This window comes from Schistocerca nitens, chromosome 4 (assembly GCF_023898315.1).
Source record: "Schistocerca nitens isolate TAMUIC-IGC-003100 chromosome 4, iqSchNite1.1, whole genome shotgun sequence".
NCBI lineage: Eukaryota > Metazoa > Arthropoda > Insecta > Orthoptera > Acrididae > Schistocerca > Schistocerca nitens.
The window spans coordinates 455,777,561-455,790,309 of NC_064617.1; positions in this window are offsets into that span (position 1 = coordinate 455,777,561).

Sequence of the window (12,749 nt, forward strand, 5' to 3'; positions counted from 1 at the left end):
GGAGCGCGCAGTTGAAACAGCAGGCTTACTCTCAGCGGCCTTGAATACCTAAGTTCAGCAAGTGCAGTGCATGTAGAATGACAAGAACTGCGAACTACCTCTTGCGGCACAACTGAAAAACACGTTGTACTTCGATTATAGTTGACATGGGTTTTGTATCTGCTGCTGCAGTTTCCAATTTTACGCCGTTATGGGGCATAAATAATTAGTGCCACGCTGTGGACAGAGAAGTTACAAATCATCGTAACCATGTTGACATATATCCCACTTTGCAACGTAAGCGACAGCAGCGTCCACTGACATATGTTACATAGTTAGATAATAAACCGCGGAAATGTTAACACAGCTAACTGGAACAAGAGATGCATCTCGTTTGGTAGGAGTTATGCGATGAGAAGGAGGTTACATTATGGAACTGCTCATAAGCCAAAGAGTGGGCGCGATTGTAATTCATGTCTGATCACTGTCGCTCCAAAACGCTTCTCCGGAAGCAGCGTTTAGCGTCGCGAGATACTTCCAAACCTCAACTGTATGCTGCTCACAAGGTTCAAATGGCTCTAAGCACTATCTGAGTTCATCAGTCCCCTAGACTTAGAAGTACCTAAACCTAGCTAACCTAAGGACATCAAACACATCCATGCTCGAGGCAGGATTCGAACCTGCGACCGTAGCAGCAGCGCGGTTCCGGACTGAAGCGCCTAGAACCGCTCGGTCACAGCAGCCGGCTGTATGCTACTGCTGGCCATAACTTTTTGAGAGGGTAAAGTTCTGAAGTTACGAGATGGTGCTGCACTTCCTCTATGTGCTGGGAGCGTTGTGGACTGTGTAGGTGAGACTCTTCCTGAAAGTTGTCACTGCACAAGGAGGCAATAATCACCCATGCTCAAGGCCAGAATGTCCTTCAGAGATCAACTCTTGGCAGAACTGAATAACAACAAAGCCTCCCTCAGTATCATGTCAACAGTAACGCAAAACTTCAAACCCTAATAGTGTTATGAATCAATCAATGTCAGAAAGACAAATGAAGACGCTGTGGACAGGGAACGCCACACTCCATTAGTAAACAGGCGTTCCCCAGGGGCTAAGCTCAGAGTTGAAACAGCAGACTCACAAAATGCAAAGTTACGGAGATGTAACAACTCAGAGAAACCTGTCAGATCGTTACTGCACGATAAAACAAAGAAAACTAGAAAAGCAACACCAATCTCATCTGAAACCACGACAGAAATCAGTATGCGTAAAAAACATTTGAGGTTCATTTCAGTTCCAATAACTTCTAATGTGGAACTAGAAACCCATAAGGATTCCAGTAAACAACGGGCAAAGTGCGAAAAGTAAGGAGATACGTTTAACATTAATTGCCCAGACGTGAAGAAACATGGAATGCGAGTTAAAATCAGTCAAGAGATTCTACATAGAAAAATACGTCCCCTCGTGCGAAACTGGAGTCTCTAATAGTCCTGTCTGTAGTGTTTCAAGTCTTAAAAACCGGAGATAAATGATATTTGCCATAGTGGTTTAAGGAATACGGTAACTGTGTCGTATATTACTGAGACATGATTCATTTTACGACAACTTCCGTTACTACGTCCGATCTGAGAAGCTCTGATTTATGTTTAAAACTCTTTACCAACATTCTGACCCCAGCTGCGGAAGAGATCTTCAGAGACAAAGTGGTAGCTGTACCGAAAGCTAGAGGAACCACTTACTGGAAGGAGCTTTATGAGCTTACAGAGAGTATGTGATTTCGAACGCAAGAATAATTCTGGCAACTGAAATCATTCGCAACTAAACGTCTTGTAGCTAAACCGGCTTCCATGCACTTACTGCTAGTCTTACAAATATTTCTTTCGTTGTCTAAAAATGGCTCGGAGCACTATGGGACTTAACAACTGAGGTCATCAGTCCCCTAGAACTTAGAACTACTTAAACCTAACTAACCTAAGGACATCACACACATCCATGCCCGACGCAGGATTCGAACCTGCGACCGTAGCGGTCACGCGGTTCCAAACTGAAGCGCTTAGAACCGCACGGCCACACCGGCCGGCTTTTCGTTGTCTCCACAGTTTTAACAGAAATAAACTTCAGCCATGAAAAAAAACTAGGTTTTATTTTGACTACCATTTGCCAATTTCGGGTAATCGTTACCTATCTGCGGAAGGTGCGTACTTCTGTCACTAAATAAATCAAATGACAGATCTACTATTTACTTTCAACATGCCTACATTCTACTTGCTTTTCATTATCAAGCTGGTGAAGTACTAACACCATACATTCTAATCGCAGTTTGAATGTCTATACTCGTGAGGTTATATTGCAGTAACTATTCTTACCTTCCATTAAAGTCACTCCAACTTGATTTCCAGGACTACTTGTAACTGCAGAAGGCCACTGTTTGTAAAATTTTGAATTTTTCCCCATGAATGTGATCGAACAAATATCCGAAGGGCGAAAAGGGGGGGGGGCGATGTTATGAACTAATAACTATATTTCGTCTCGAGCTGTATCGTTGAATAAAGCGACTATACCAACAGCTGGAAAAATCAAGGATTCAAATTTGCATCTGTTTCTACATCATCAGAAACATCAGAGTCTTACTTAATGAGGATTAAGAGAATTTATCACCAATGACATAGGGACTTAACGTGCAACAGAAAGTAAAAAGTGTAAGATCTGGTCGCTATGGTTGTCATTAGAGATGGTCAGCTGAATAAGTGAGACGGCAGACCCCTGTTTCACGTTAAAGCGGGAAATGATTAACGAGAATTCATTTGATTTGAGCATCACTTTTCTCCAGATCGACCCATTTCCCTTAAGTAAGCATCACTTGATTTGTGTTTCACGTTAGAAAGTTGTGCGATAGGAAAAGCAAAGCCGTAATTGATTCAGTCGAACAGTTCCGTTGAAATAGACCAATTATTTGTACAAAAGAGTAGAGAAAATCCCTTGCTTCTCCAAGAAAGGCGCGAGACCGTCTATTTACTCTTCGTCGACTTTCGTGACAAAGCAACTGTTCATTATTTGCAGCAGCTGCTGAGAACAGCTGGATCCTTTAACGTAACTTCCCCCCATAGAAATATTAGATACAGACACCTGGAATAGGCGACAGTAAAAATACTCTATGTGATCAAAAGTATTCGGACACCCCCAAACACATACGTTTTTCATATTAGGTGCATTGTGCTGCCACCTACTGTCAGGTACTCCACATCAGCAACCTCCGTAGTCATTAGAGATCGTGAGAGACCAGAATGGGGCGCTCCGCGGAACACACGGACTTCGAACGTGGTCAGGTGATTGGGTGTCACTTGAGTAATACGTCAGGACGTGAGATTTCCACACTCCTAAATATCCCTAGGTCCACTGTTTCCGATGTGATAGTGAAGTGGAAACGTGAAGGGACTCGTACGGAACAAAAGCGTACAGGCCGACCTCGTCTGTTGACCATCAGAGACCGCCGACAGTTGAAGACGGTAGAAATGTGTAATAGACAGACATCTATCCAGACCATCACACAGGAATTCCAAAGTGCATCAGGATCCACTGCAAATACTATGACAGTTAGGCGGGAGGTGAGAAAACTTGAATTTCATGGTCGAGCTGCTGCTCATTAGCCACACATCACGCCGGTAAATGCCAAACGACGCCTCGCTTGGTGTAAGGAGTGTAAGCATTGGACGATTGAACGGTGGAAAAACGTTGTGTGGAGTGACGAATGACGGTTCACAATGTGGCGATCCGATGGCAGGGTGCTGGTATGGCGAATTCCCGGTGAACGTCATCTGCCAGCGTGTGTAGTGCCAACAGTAAAATTCGGAGGCGGTTGTGTTATGGTGTGGTCGTGTTTTCTATCGAGTGGGCTTGCACCCCTTGTTGTTTTGCGTGGCACTATCACAGCACAGGCTTACATCGATGTTTTAAGCACCTTCTTGCTTCCCACAGTTGAAGAGCGATTCGGGGATGGCGATTGCATCTTTCAACACGATCGAGCAACTGTTAATAATGGACGGCCCGTGGCGGAGTGGTTACGCGACAATAACATCCCTGTAACGGACTGGCCTGAACAGAGTCCTGGCCTGAATCTTATAGAACACCTTTCGGATGGTTTGGAACGCCGACTTCGTGCCAGGCCTCACCGACCGACATCGATACCTCTCCCCAGTGCAGCGCTCTTTGTAGAATGAGCTGCCATTCCCCAAGAAACCTTCCAGCACCTGATTGAACGTATGCCTGCGAGATTGGAAGCTGTCCTCAAGACTCAGGGTGGGCCAGAATTACTGATGTTGGGCGGAACGAACTTGTAAGTCATTTTCAGCCAGATGTCCGGATACTTTTGATCACATAGTGTATATGCCAGTCAGTGGCTGAGACGTCATCTGATCGTGCACCAAGGCACTCGGAATACTTTGAACTTCTTCGTGAGGAGTAAGTTGGTTCAAGGGTACATAGCGACACCAGCGTCAATATTACTAACGAGGAGTAACATGTTTGCGAGAGGCTAAAGACCCACTCGGGGAAGAATCTGACGTCCAGAGCCTTGGCAGAGCATTCGTGCAGGCACGAACACGCAAAGCACCGTCGACACTGAGAAGGGAAGCATACACCGAATGTACCACCGATTTAGCTCACCTTCCACACGACTGTAGTGGATACTGAAGTGTAAAAAATGCTGCTCCTCTACGTTGCAATTCTTAAGCGTTATCGAAAAATCATGCCAGAAGTCAAACAGCGGCGTTAACGCAACGGTTAAGGCGGAAGGTTAGGAGGCTGAGCGTTCTTAGAGTCTCGTCATTTCTTAACACTTAACTCCCACCATACTCTTGCAATGGTACAACGAATCAAGTTACTTCGAAAAGGAAGAATAGTGATACATTGCTGGAGAGGTAGAAACGAGGTATAACAAAGTATTGTGATGTGCATACATTGATCGATAGATTCAAAAAGGAAAAAGGGGCGATTAGATGGTTCAAATGGCTCTGAGCACTATGGGACTCAACTGCTGAGGTCATTAGTCCCCTAGAACTTAGAACTAGTTAAACCTAACTAACCTAAGGACATCACACACATCCATGCCCGAGGCAGGATTCGAACCTGCGACCGTAGCGGTCTCGCGGTTCCAGACTGCAGCGCCAGAACCGCTCGGCCACTTTGGCCGGCTGGGGCGATTAGAGTTTAACGTCCCGTGAACAACGAGGTCATTACAGACGGAGCACAAGGTCAAACTATTGGTTTTTAACTGGAGCGATCTAGGGAAATAAAGGAATGGCCGGACGGGGATTTCATCTGTCGTCCTCCCGAATGCGAATTCATTGCGCCACCTTGCTCGAATCGACTCATTCAAGCGCTTATCGCAGTGAAGTCGTACCATATTCTGCCTGCTACGAATAATGTAGACTGCATATGCATTGCTTTTGGTGCGTAACTAGACAGCAGCTGTGTTCCTTATTCTTAGAATAGTCTGGAGTACCTTGCTTTCCTACCAGCCACGTTGCAGGTCTCTTCCATGCCAGAAGTGATTGAATTCTTATTTAAGATATCAGAGTTGCCCAAGTAGCTCGTTCGTCACCGTGTAGTCACCGAAGATATCCTTCAAATGGATCTGTTACCAATATCTTAAACGGTGACTGAAAAATATTCAAATACGGATAGTTGGATGGTGTTCGATGTAAACTTAAAAGGTGAATTAACGAACACACATGAAACATGGTGAGAGATTTATAATAAAATCACACACGAACCGTTTGAGTCGATAACAGTTTTTGAAGGATGATAAGAAACGAAGATACTGGAATGCAGTGCAGGCAGACTTTTGATGCGACACCTTAGTCGGTTTGATAAGCGCCAATGATCGGTGACTCTCGTTCTGGCATATGGCATCCATGACTCTCATATAACACTGAACCTTGATATATCTAAAGTATTTGGGAACGTTATGCTACTTGAATAGGGTTTGTTACATCTATATCTGAACTTCGCAAGCAACCTTCCAGCCTGTGGCGGGGAACACGTGGACGAACGAGTGTTTCCTAAGCTACATCCTTTGCTGACGGAGTATATTTCCTGGGGATTCTTCGAATGAATCTGTCTGGCATCTTCCCTAACCGCAGTTAATTTTATGACGTTGATACACTTCAGATCGCTCCGTACCCACACTCCTATATACACTCCTGGAAATGGAAAAAAGAACACATTGACACCGGTGTGTCAGACCCACCATACTTGCTCCGGACACTGCGAGAGGGCTGTACAAGCAATGATCACACGCACGGCACAGCGGACACACCAGGAACCGCGGTGTTGGCCGTCGAATGGCGCTAGCTGCGCAGCATTTGTGCACCGCCGCCGTCAGTGTCAGCCAGTTTGCCGTGGCATACGGAGCTCCATCGCAGTCTTTAACACTGGTAGCATGCCGCGACAGCGTGGACGTGAACCGTATGTGCAGTTGACGGACTTTGAGCGAGGGCGTATAGTGGGCATGCGGGAGGCCGGGTGGACGTACCGCCGAATTGCTCAACACGTGGGGCGTGAGGTCTCCACAGTACATCGATGTTGTCGCCAGTGGTCGGCGGAAGGTGCACGTGCCCGTCGACCTGGGACCGGACCGCAGCGACGCACGGATGCACGCCAAGACCGTAGGATCCTACGCAGTGCCGTAGGGGACCGCACCGCCACTTCCCAGCAAATTAGGAACACTGTTGCTCCTGGGGTATCGGCGAGGACCATTCGCAACCGTCTCCATGAAGCTGGGCTACGGTCCCGCACACCGTTAGGCCGTCTTCCACTCACGCCCCAACATCGTGCAGCCCGCCTCCAGTGGTGTCGCGACAGGCGTGAATGGAGGGACGAATGGAGACGTGTCGTCTTCAGCGATGAGAGTCGCTTCTGCCTTTGTGCCAGTGATGGTGGTATGCGTGTTTGGCGCCGTGCAGGTGAGCGCCACAATCAGGACTGCATACGACCGAGGCACACAGGGCCAACACCCGGCATCATGGTGTGGGGAGCGATCTCCTACACTGGCCGTACACCACTGGTGATCGTCGAGGGGACACTGAATAGTGCACGGTACATCCAAACCGTCATCGAACCCATCGTTCTATCATTCCTAGACCGGCAAGGGAACTTGCTGTTCCAACAGGACAATGCACGTCCGCATGTATCCCGTGCCACCCAACGTGCTCTAGAAGGTGTAAGTCAACTACCCTGGCCAGCAAGATCTCCGGATCTGTCCCCCATTGAGCATGTTTGGGACTGGATGAAGCGTCGTCTCACGCGGTCTGCACGTCCAGCACGAACGCTGGTCCAACTGAGGCGCCAGGTGGAAATGGCATGGCAAGCCGTTCCACAGGACTACATCCAGCATCTCTACGATCGTCTCCATGGGAGAATAGCAGCCTGCATTGCTGCGAAAGGTGGATATACACTGTACTAGTGCCGACATTGTGCATGCTCTGTTGCCTGTGTCTATGTGCCTGTGGTTCTGTCAGTGTGATCATGTGATGTATCTGACCCCAGGAATGTGTCAATAAAGTTTCCCCTTCCTGGGACAATGAATTCACGGTGTTCTTATTTCAATTTCCAGGAGTGTAGTTTACAGAAGTAACTGTTAACAGTGATTCTTCAAAAATGTGTGTATTTATGTATATTCCACCTCTCATCGTAAACCACGGAAGCGATTTCAAAAATATTTGGTAGACATATCACTTACTGTTTGGAAATAATCGCTGTGAGGTTAATAATCACCTACCTATCAAAGAAGTGGGAGTGGGGGAGAAAAAGAAGTGCAGCCCACGGCAGGCGAATACCCAGACCTTATTCATGCATTATTAGAATAAGAGCACATAGTGACGTGCATCACACGAGCCGACAGGTTGACCGAGAACACTAATGCACTGCTTCCTGTATAGCGCCAGCCCTGGGTGGAGTCTGCCCGGCGAATTACCGACGATGGCCGGTGTGCTGACCAACCTGAATGTGATTTTTAGGCGGTTTTCCACTTCCAACTAGGTGAATGCCAGGCTGGTCCCCACGTCCCAACTCAGTTACACGACTCGCAGACATATGAACACTTTCGCACTGTTCCATGGATTACACTAGACGCAGACAGCTGGGGCACACTCATCCGTCCTGGGGGTTACGGGGTGGCAACAGGAAGGGTATCTGGCCACCCCTTAACATTAACCTTGCCAAATCCGATCCTAGCCATGCTGAACCTGCGAAACCGCGGGATAAAGGCACAAGCAAAAGAACAAGAAGTGACTTGCATTACACATAATTCCAACCCCTTACTAACGTTTTCTCGCTGAAACCTCCATAAAATGCTGAACCTAAAAAACTTATCGCTTGCGACATTTTCGCTATTTATGCAGTAAAACTGCTGCAACAGGCACGACGTTTTAATTTATTACTTTTTTACTACTAATTCCAATCACGACACGGTCAGCAGACAGCAACATTATATCGTTTTATGACTCACAGTTCAGGTGGCATAAGGTCATAAACTCGGAGATGCATGAAAAACTGCCACACCATGCATGACGTTTAAAGTTATTCTTTCTTTGCTACTAACTTTATTCGCAAACAGTATCGAAATACACCGCTGAATGTATGTACTAAATTATATCACTGTGCGACACATAGTTCAGGACGAGGCCCACGAGAATGACAGGCCGCGGCTCGTACGTAACGACGGGAGGCCTGAGCTCGCTCGCTCGCTCGCTTAACTCAGCGGGCAAAATGCATTTCTAAACCTGTTAACTCGCAGCTGGGTGTGTATGTACTAACGAGAATTGCATCTTCTATCAGAATCTGCTATTATGTAGTCTTACTGATTACTAGTCGTACAACTAAATTTAAAATCAATTCTTAACGTAAATGGTATAACGGTTTGTTTATAGCACTTAGTTTCTTCTGCATAACGGTATACATTTCATATAAGATACGATGACTTATGCAACTGATACTCATTTTGGCATGATTTTAATTGTATTGTACCCCAGTAGAGCCTTAACAAATTATTAGTGGGCCTGTGGACTTCCTATCGTTTGAGGAACAATAACAGTAAGATTCTAAGATAATGGATTCCAGTAAACGATGCTATTCTCGTTTTTACACAAACACATAGCTACGAGTTAATAGGTGTAGAAACGCAGTTTGTCTGCTGAGTTGAGCGAGCCTGGCCTACCTTCGTGACGTACGCGCAGTGGCCTGCCCTTCTCGTAGGCCTTGGTTCAGGAGATATGACCTCATAAACACCGAGTTGCATGAAAACGAAAGATACAGATGAACTACGTGTGAAATACGTTAAATGCGTGTGCAAAATGAGTGACATGTGCGTACACTGGCAAAGCCACAGGTAAAAAGCTTCTCCTCAAACCACAGATCAAGTTCGACTAACTTTGGCGTACATAATATTTACTATCTGGGAAGAAGCACTTTGGGAGCGAGAACCCTATTGGGATAGGGCTGATAACATGGAGAGAGAAAGAGATAGGAGGCGATGGGCAGAGAGAGGGGTAAGGAGGAAGTGGTCACAGACAGAGGAGTAGAGAAGACAGACAAAGAGAGGGGAATGAGGAAATGGACTGAATGGGAAGCGGAGGGCAATGGGGAAATGGGCTAAAAGGGAAGAGGAGCAGTTGGACAGAGGAGGAAGTAGGAGATGGACTTAGATGGTGTGAAAAGCAAATAGAGGGAGGATAAAAGATGAATGCAGAATGAAAGGAGGTGGAAATGGCCACAAGAGTGGAGAGAAGGAGATGGGTAAAGAAAGGGAAGGGGAGGAGGTGAGTATAGAGAGAGAAGAGAGACAGTAAGGAGGAGATGTTCAACGAAATGGTGGAGGAAGAGATGAAGGAAGTGAGGGGGAGAAGGAAATGGACTTGAAGGAGGTGATAAGGAGATAGAGGGCAAGGAAGATGTTGTCTTAAAGGGAGGAAGAAAGAGATGGACGAGTGGAAGGAACAGATGAGCAGAGAGAGGGTGGAGGAGGAGATGGAGAGTAATGGAGGGGGAGGAGGAGTAGGATGGAGAGAGAGTAGAAGGAGCAGAACATAAGAAAAAGCACATACCCATGCAATGAAAGGCGCTGAGTTAGTCATGCAATAAAGGGTCTTTCTGTCTATGTATTCGCAGTTTTTTGCATTTATTTATGTCTGTGGTCAATTGCCACTCATTGCACAACACGTCGATCCTCTGCAGATCTTCTCACATTTCGCTACAGTTTTGGATGGTTGAGAATTCTCCGTGTACAACAGCTCCGTCAGCGAAAAGCCTAAGTGAACTGCAAATGTTATCTGCAAGCTCACACTTACTACGTTATATCTAAGTGATAACTACAACTGTGCGGAAGATGAGCAAACTCGGTGAGGCTTTGGTTGTACGCTTCCCTTGTGAAGGTAAGCGCACCTCGATTCTCGCCTGTAAAACAGACAGCAGATGGCTCGAACCAACGGTTCCTGAATCGTTCGGCTCCCAAGTGTGCACGTACCGCAAGGTAGCTGTACTTACCGATGATGGTGGCGAGGATGAGTAGGCCCAGGACGAGGGAGGTGACGCCCATGACGATGACGTCGGATATGGGCTCGGCGGCTGTCGGCGCGCCGGTGCCCAAGCTGCCGTTGGCGGCGGCGCTGCCGTTGGCCGTCGCATTCTCGCCGTCGACGCTGTAGGCGCCGTAGAGCGGGTCCAGCGGCTGTAGCGAGTCGTTGGCGCCGGAGAGGGCGAGCAGCGTGGTGTTGCCCGCCAGCAGCAGCAGAGCGGCCACCTCGCCTTCCGGGCCGCCCCCGCCGTCGCCGCCGCCGCCGCTGCTGGCATTGAGCGGCCACGGCGAGCCGCCCAGCGCCGCCCCCCTCACTGCCTCCATGGCAGCCTCGCCCCCACACGGTGCGGCGCCGCAGCCATCCAGTCGCGTGGGCGCTCAGCGGGGGAACACCTGTGCACGAGGAACAGTGATGTCAACAGGTTTTGGGAAATGTTTCGTAAGCTCCTGGTGCCATTAATTACATCACTGTGCAGCCCTGAGAGAAACTATGCTACTGGCTAATATTTTATGACGCTCTACGAAATATAGCACAAATCAAACCACGTTTTGCAACGCTCCTTTGTTTTGAAATTTATGGCAGAGAAAACAAAAATTGGTTTCGAGGCAGCCTACACATTCATCAGCAATGTTCCTGATCACAAAAAAAGAAAGAAAAGTGTAACGACAAAATATTCTGTGTTCCGTTGTGGGGTTTATCACAGCACAGTGGTGGAAAGCCCCCTAGCTCAGATGCAGACTTCACTCGTTTAATATTGTCCACCTTAAGGACGGGACGTAGTACTTGGTAGAAGGGTGATCGTATTTAGTATACATCCACATATATTACGAACATAACCAACAGCAACGCGTGTTGCAGTTCAGGCTTCTATCATCTGACTTTCTAGTTAATCCTACACAAAATGCGCCCAAAAGCACTAAAAGTCAAAATATAAAAACAAATAAAATTATTTGTTCATGAAGTCCTCGTTTTACTCTAAAAATAGCAACACCAGATTCGCTTCTCCGCTTATCCACGTTACCGCACATCCGCCAAAGTGTTCCTTCTGTACGGCGATAAAAACCTGTCACATCAGCCGCCTCCCTGCGCATCCCTAGTTCGTAAGCGTGTTTACGGCTCTGACAAATTGCACTGAGACATCGTCTGCTGCAAAATATTCCAAATCCGTGAGAGGTTAAAAATAATGGTTCAAATGGCTCTGAGCACTATGGGACTCAATTGCTGTGGTCATAAGTCACCTAGAACTTAGAACTACTTAAACCTAACTAACCTAAGGACATCACACACATCCATGCCCGAGGCAGGATTCGAACCTGCGACCGTAGCGGTCGTGCGGTTCCAGACTGTAGCGCCTTTAACCGCTCGGCCACTCCGGCCGGCCGTGAGAGGTTACATGCCCTCTTTTATATGTATAATAGTTCAGTATACTCTATCCTTTAACCTACTGTTTGTGTTGATAATCACCTGCCTTTATGTTCTGATGTATAATAAATCTCATTGTAAGATATAATCCGCATATCATTTCGTAGATATATGCAGACTCCCGTTTCCTCTTGTTTATTATGATAAAGTTCTACTCTTTTTCTCTGAGTAGATAACGATTTTTATTAAATTATTGTGAGTGTGCACTCCTTATTTTACCAACTAGCAGGGTCCACCCTCATTTCCTTTCGTTACCGTTGTGCGCATGATTAATTTGGTGGTAGGTAAGGAGGGGGTCGAGTGCATGTCTCGTTCTCATGCAAATTTCATCAGAATTAAAGAGGTACAAACTCTTCACAACCCCGGCACCTCGCAGGTGTTACAAAAGACATGGAGAGACTCCGTAGCAATGATTATATGTGCAATCTTTCACATGTATTGTACTAACGCCACCCTTAAAACAGATCTAAGAAGAATATTAAAGAAGGCATTACTATGGTCGCCGGTTCGTACATTAAGTACATCATCAAATATTAAACGGTGGACTTTTACACAGGAATTTGTATTCAAATACAGAGACATGTAAACAGGAAGAATACGGCGCTGCGGTCGGCAACACCTATGTAAGACAACAAGTGTCTTGCGCAGTTGTTAGATCGGTTACTGCTGCTTCAAAGGCAGGTTATCAAGAGTCTGAAAGTGTTGTTATAGTCGGCGCACGAGCGATGGGGCAAAGCATCTGCAAGGTAGCGATGAAGTGCGGTTTTCCCGTACAACCATTTCACG